General features: G+C 44.9%; 1 pseudogene; it reads right to left on the reverse strand.

The window, feature by feature from the left end:
• Nucleotides 1-379: 379 nt before the first annotated feature.
• On the reverse strand, nt 380-6,347 carry LOC120294310 (annotated as a pseudogene).
• Nucleotides 6,348-7,098: the final 751 nt, after the last annotated feature.

A 7,098-nucleotide genomic window follows, 5' to 3' on the forward strand; every position in this document is an offset into this window, starting at 1 on the left:
TTCATTGTGTCGAGTACAATGCCTTCATCTGAAAATAACTACGAGTCGAAGTTCGGTATAAGGTGTTCTCATCAGGCGATGCAACTGCTTTAAGGCAACACAACATCTCGAAAGAGATGCTCTTGCAAACATTCTCTCCTCCTTTTAGAGACAGATTTTGTCATCCTCGTTTCTCACGTCCGAAAGGCATAACCAAGAAAAATTAAGACGATCATGTGTTCCCGTAGTCAATGCTGCTGTCATCGCCCGCGACCCTTAAAATCTTCTACAAAGGAAGTAATTGAGTGAAACCGAAAGACAAGGAAAATCCAATCATCAAGAACAGTCATATAGGTCTCCATTTATCGGGTTTAGTTTAAAGTAAGAGAATTGAGTTCTTTCATACACTCGTGCATGCACTCTCCCCACCTTCCGTTTCTGCCATTGTATCATACAGAGGCTGATTTAACGTCTCCAGGAGGTAAAACGCTAGTGTTCCTCCCAGAATTGCAGAAACCGCAAAGAGTGCAAGGGGGAAGCCGCCTCCTAAGACCACCATGAAAGGTGCCAAAGTCGGACCCATTTGCCACGCCTGAGCTGCCTACGCCTGAGCTGCACAGCCAAGAGCTGCATTCCTCACCACGGTCAGAAACAGCTCCACCGTGTAGAGAAAGAGCAAATTAAACGTGCTGGCATGCCAAAGATCCGGAGAATTCCTCAACACCATCCTCACCACTTTCCATACCCGTGTAACATCATCAAGCTCTGCCGTTATTGTAAAGGCCGCCACCTCAGCCACCCCCTAGGGGAACACATTAAGGTAAAGGTTAGTCAGGAGATTGACGACATTTAGGTTTATGCCGTCGTACATGACTGAATACAGGAAGTTGATTGCCACGGCCAAGTGATAGGCAACGTCACCACATCAATGAGAGACCCCTTCGTGTCCATATGATCTTTGCAGGATCAAACCTGATATGAGTTTTCATTCACTTCCTCATCCAAAGGCAAGGAGAGGTTGGGACACACAGGTGCCCATAACTTGGCACGGAGGGACATTTAAGTGCTATAATTTTAAAATGGTACACTTAAGTGCCAATATCGGAGTAAAATGGAACACTTAAGTGCCACTCCCGTAAAATCCGGCCAAATGGGCTGACGTGGCAATTTTCCGGCGAGTTTGGTCCAAAACGGCGTCGTTTTGCACGGCGACGTGGCGGAGAAAATACAAAAAACGACACCGTTTCGTGTCTACGTGTAAATAATAATATAAAAATTAATTAAATTATATTTAAAATTAATTTATTTAAAAAATTAAAAAGTTAAGAAAAATTTTAAAAATTAAGAAAATTTAAAAGAAAAAAAAGAAAAAAGGGGGGGAGGTTGAACAGGGCGGCTAAGGGCTGAGCCCTCGCTGCCGCCGCCTCCCCGCCGTCACCGGGAAGGGCGGCGACGGAGGGAGGGTCGGCCGTCGCGCGCCCTCGGCCGAGCCGACGGCGAGGGCCGCGACCCTCGCCCCCGGATCTAGGCGAGGCTCGCGGGCCCTCGCCGCCGCCTCCCGGCCGGGCCCGGCGACCCCGGGCCACCCTCCCCACTCCGTCGCCGGCCCTTCCCGGCGGCGGGGGAGGCGGCGAGGCCGCGGCCCGCACCCAAGCGGCGCCGCCTGGATCCGTGAGGGGTCGTGGGCCCTCACTCCTCCCGCCGCCAGGAAGGGTCGGCGACGGAGTGGGGAGGATCGGCCGGGTCGCCGGGCCCGGCCGGGGGCCGGTGAGGCCGCCGACCGGCGGCGAGGGCCCACGAGCCCTAGCCCAGATCTGGGGCGAGGGCTCGAGCCCTCGCCGTCCCGGGTCGGGGCCGGCGACCCCGCCGACCCTCCCCTCTCGCCGACCCTTCCTAGCGACGGCGGAGGCGGCGGCGGCGAGGGCTCGCCCTCGCCCGCCCCGTTCATCCTCCCCCCCCCCCCTTTTTAAATTTTTCTTAATTTTTAAAATTTTTTAAAATTTTTAAAATTTTCTTAATTTTTTAAAATTTTAAACTTTTTTTAAATTTTTGAATATTTTAATTTTAAATCTAATTTAATTAATTTTTATATTATTATTTACACGTAGACACGAAACGACGTCGTTTTTGCATTTTCTCCGCCACGTCAGCGTGCAAAACGACGCCGTTTTGGACTAAATTCGCCGGAAATTCGCCACGTAAGTCATTTGGTCGGATCTTCGCCGGAGTGGCACTTAAGTGTCTCATTTAACTTCAAAACAGGCACTCAAGTGTACCATTTTAAAGTTATGGCACTTAAATGTCCCCGGTGCCAAGTTATGGCACTTGAGTTGTACTTTTGCCGGTGCAAGGATGACCCCATCGGCGAGGTTTTCATGTTGGCTTTGGCGATAGCTCGCACAAGCTTCACGCCCTCGTCAATCCTCCCACGGAAAAGATATCACTGTGGGAATTCCGAGTTGTAAGGGAGGACATAGCATGGAGGGAATGGAGGAAGCAATGTAGAGAGCCCGCCTAGACGGAAACACATAGATGATGCCGTACGAGAAGATATAGAAAGTGGACGTTCCTGCTGCCCCGCGAGGCTCAGTGAATATCATGAAAGCGCGTACGATCCCACCCGTGCTGAATCCGGTAATGAAGCGGACGGGGCAATAGGTCTAGTAATCCGTAGGGTCGTCAAGCAACAAAGGTGGTGTTCAACATACAACCACCTTGAGAGAGCCTTTTCTTCTCAAGAACGAGTCTGAGGCACGGCCAAATGTTCCGGCTCCTGCGACATACGGCATAAGAAGCCACCAGACTATGAATCAATCCCTCAGAAATAGCGTCTCGTTAAGCAGATAGATAACAAGTTTATGCGTAGACGTTTGTAATTGCTTCTGTTTATAATGCACCCTCCTACAGTTTCTTGCATGAGGAGGAAATCCAATTAATCGAATCTAAATTGAACTATTTGTTTTTCATTTTGCTTCCATTTATCGTTTGACGCTCGAGTCAAGATTAGACGATTGTTCTTAGGAAAAAGGATGATGAAAAGAAAGAGACTGATTGAGTTGACTGCTTTTCCATCAACTAGCCCAAGCTGAGAATTATACTGCATCTGTGAGATTGAAGAGTATTTTCTATGAAGCTTAACCACAGCCAGTCATACATTCGATAAGGATAATTTAATTTAAGTTGTTGGTTATATATCACAAAGTTCCTAAAGAATCATGACAAGGCCCATTCGGAGGACCTTTCAATTTCCCTTCTGCATACATCATCTACGTCTATCATTGGTTTGATTTCTGCTAAGTGCCTGAGGTGCTGGTGCTAGTCCTCGGACTACGGTCACCGAATCCGGGCCGTGACAATTTTGTAGGTAAATTACATCTCCGCTTTGTGCCTAAAGGAGCACTTCGTCAATGCGCTCTCTCTCATCCCCACACACACTTGCATTTGCGATCAATGTCAAATCCAATCAACAGTCACGTTTATATCACCAGCTGTCCTAATGCATAAGACTCTAAGGACGTAAAGAAGGACGTGGCAAACATAACCCAAGAAGAAAGTTAAAAAGAGTGTTCCGCGACAAGATGTGAGAGTGCTAGTATGAACAAAATAAAGGAGTTAAGGAAGAGAATAAGAACACAAGATTTATAGTGGTTCGGCTTAATCCAAGCCTACGTCCACTCTCCCACGATAACAGCCTTCTTGGCTGGATTCCACTATGCAATCAACAAGAGATTACAACTCCGAGTGCAAACACTTAGTAGTAGATCACACTATCTCACTAAGTCACTCTCTTGGTATTTCTCTCATGATTACAAACGTTTAAGCTCTCAAGAGACAAGTATATGATCTAAAGTCGCTTAGACTTTGGAATTATAAATTCTACGCTCCGTCTCTTACTTGCTCATCGGTCCATGATCTCCTTAAATACTCCTCCACTTCCAAACTACCGTTGACAGTATCCCGAGAATCGTCTTCCAATATACCCATTGGACAGCTCGTATCTAGAAGATTTGGTAGCCGTTGAGTGACAAAGGTAAAATCCCAAATTGATTCCGATCGCCCATACAAACAAAATCTTGGTTTCCATAAGTAAAGCTTCTTCATATAGAAAGTTCTTGTCTTCATCATCCAATTGTCAATCAATTAGATTGAATCAATCAAATCAATCTTGATGTGGAATCCAAACCAGATCACTAGCCGTTGTATGATTGGGCTTGAGTTACGATTCATCGAATCTGATGTAAAGTCTAAGTCTTGAGACTTTACGATATGAGTCTTGAGACTTACAAACTGGGTCTCTGACTTTTACAATCCTGGTCCGTAGACTTTAAGGTCTCACCAATTCAGCTTCAAGATAGAGTCCGTCTTCGGACTTTGAGTCTTGAGTCCTCGTCTTCGGCTTTGAGTCTCGAGTCGCGCCTTCGACTTTGAGTCTCGAGTCTAGCAGTCTTCGTACTTTGACACGAAGTCTGGAAATCTTCTTATATATTTTGGACATGTGTTACGTTCGGTCTTCCGGTCGTCTTCCGACTTTGATAATATCCTCTACATGTTTTAACATCCGCATGGTCTATTACTCAACCATCAAACATGTTAGTAGCCTTTGATTTATTTTGTCATCTTCAAAACATCATAAGGGATTTCCCTAACAAGATGCCCACCTGAAAATCGGTTCTACTTACAAGGATTTATTCACATCAGAAAAGAAAAAAGAAAAAGAAACTCCTCATATCTCCTCTCGCGTCCTATCGTTTCTCTTCTTAAACTTTGTTCCTCTAGAGATATTTGTCATATTTCTTTTGATTTTCTATATCTATTTTGATTATACATATCTAATTTAATTGTCTTTGATAGTATAGACTCTCCATGTACTCTTTTCTATGCATCGAAATATAGGAAATTTCCTATCCTCTCTCCCAACAAGATGTTATTTCATGTGTTAGAATAATTTACCTAAATGAATAGCTCTTTGGTCTACTTTATTTCTCAGTGGCCCTTTTGACATGTATCTACATTGTTAAAACAGAGAATTATTTTCGTTATTTGAGTTTAATGAGATCTGAAAAAGGATAAGTCAAATTTTACTTTTCTAGACTTCAGCATCTTTCCAACAAGGTTGTCAGTATTCATTTTGTTTTACTAAATGAGAAATGTTGGACATACAAAATATTTCTAAAACTGATATTAAATTTTCTGCGGCCCTTAATCCTTTGTCATCTTTATATTCCGATCGTTTCATGAGCACGAAAAGTGATTGTTGGACACATAAGGATTTGTATATCAGTTGATGCCGAATTTTCGTATAGTTAGAATGACTCTTTTTGTAAAGTCAGTGCGAGAATCATGTTTTGCATGTACAAGGAGCGCCTTGGCTGCAAAAAACAAAACAAAACAAAAGAGCAAGGACCATTGCCACTATTATTCATTCAAAATTAGGGACTATGTTTTTTCCCTTAATTTCCAGACAGCGCCATAACAATGAAATTTCAATAATAAGATAACCATTACGCGACACTTTCAAGCTGAAATGAAAGTAATTGTGTGGTACGACACAAGGGATAGAACCGGAGGAAGCGTTCAAGTGCATACGGGGCAAGAAGAAGGTCCCACTCCAGCGACTCCCATGTTTGCCGATTGTCTATTGTAATCACTCGAAGAGAAGGCTGAGGAGACGGGAGGCCATCATCAGGCAAGAAGAGCTGCACAGGAATGGTCTTGAGGTGAGGACATCGTTTCGCACTAATATATCCTAGGGAATGGCAACTCATGGTGCCATCATGCCATCACATATGCTCCTCAGTTTCGGAAGATCCCATAGAGTCGGGCATGTTAAATCTGGGAAGGAGGAGGGCGTCATGTTGGGAACGGTGCCTATTATCACCTCTATTCCCTCGCACTCTTCAACACCTGTTGGAGGAGAGGGAGGTGGAGCAACATGTTGTGTGTCAGCAACACCTCCTTCACGTTGTTGCATCCTTTTATTATGAGATTTTTAAGAAGACAAGTGACACCTCTTGGAAATGGACCGCCAATCATCTCCTCTAATTTCTCACAATAGCATGTTGTAATGCACTCCGGGTTTGGAAGGCAAGTGGTCAGCCACTCCCATTCCACCGCTCGCTTCATTTTAGGACACTCACCCACAGAAATGTTTTGAAGACTAGCTGCTGCTATATTAATCCCTGTAGTACCTCTGAGCCCTTGATATGCACAAGTAGTAGACTTGGAAGCCCCTGCCCCTCTTCTAACTTCAGTCTGGAGCACCCAGTCACATTCAAGCTCCGTAGGTGAGGGAAGTGGAGAGGACCCAGCTCTTCCAAGTTATCACATCCATATATCTTTAACACCTCCAGGATCTCAAGTGGGCCCATGTCGCAAAAACTTGTCAACCCATCGCACAATCCTCCATCCAGTACTTGAACATTTTTCGGAAGTAGGGCACAGCCATCCCCACTAATCCCTCCATCTACTCTTGCTGCGACACTGCCGCAACTATCAATTATTATATGCCTCTTTTGATCATGCCAACGGTAATCCTCTACTAATACATTCAACGCCAGACTACTGTTGGGAGCTGTCCTGCCCGAGAAGCCTCACGCATGCATCGAACGTTTCCACATCTGGAACGCAGCAATAGAGTGCTTCCATCTTCTTTAATTTTGCCTCTTCCCCTGCCCCCATCTCTTGAATCGCAAGATATTGTAGGTTCCCCAGCTTCCCTAGCACTCCTTCTGGTAACATCTCAATCTTTGTGCCATCTAGGTCGAGGTACGTTAGCTCTACCAGCATCTCCAAACCCTCTGGCATTTTTTCAACACCTGCACATCCTTTGAGGTCCAACTTTCTTAGGGATCCCAACTTTCCTAAATAAGAAATACGACATAATGCTGTACACCATTGCAGTAACAGTGCTTCCAAGCTCTCTAAGTAACAGATGGGGTCCGGTAATTCAATGATTCTAGTGTTTCTGAGATCAAGTACCTTCAGCCCATTTAGATGCCTGAAGAAAGATTTATGGATGAATTCAAACTTGACATTGCCACCCAACAAGAGCCTTGTAAGTTTAGGGCAATTTGGTGATATACTGTACGGGATTTGTTCCATTTTGTTGCCTTGTAGAAA

Source organism: Eucalyptus grandis, chromosome 6 (genome assembly GCF_016545825.1).
Source record: "Eucalyptus grandis isolate ANBG69807.140 chromosome 6, ASM1654582v1, whole genome shotgun sequence".
NCBI classification, from domain to species: domain Eukaryota; kingdom Viridiplantae; phylum Streptophyta; class Magnoliopsida; order Myrtales; family Myrtaceae; genus Eucalyptus; species Eucalyptus grandis.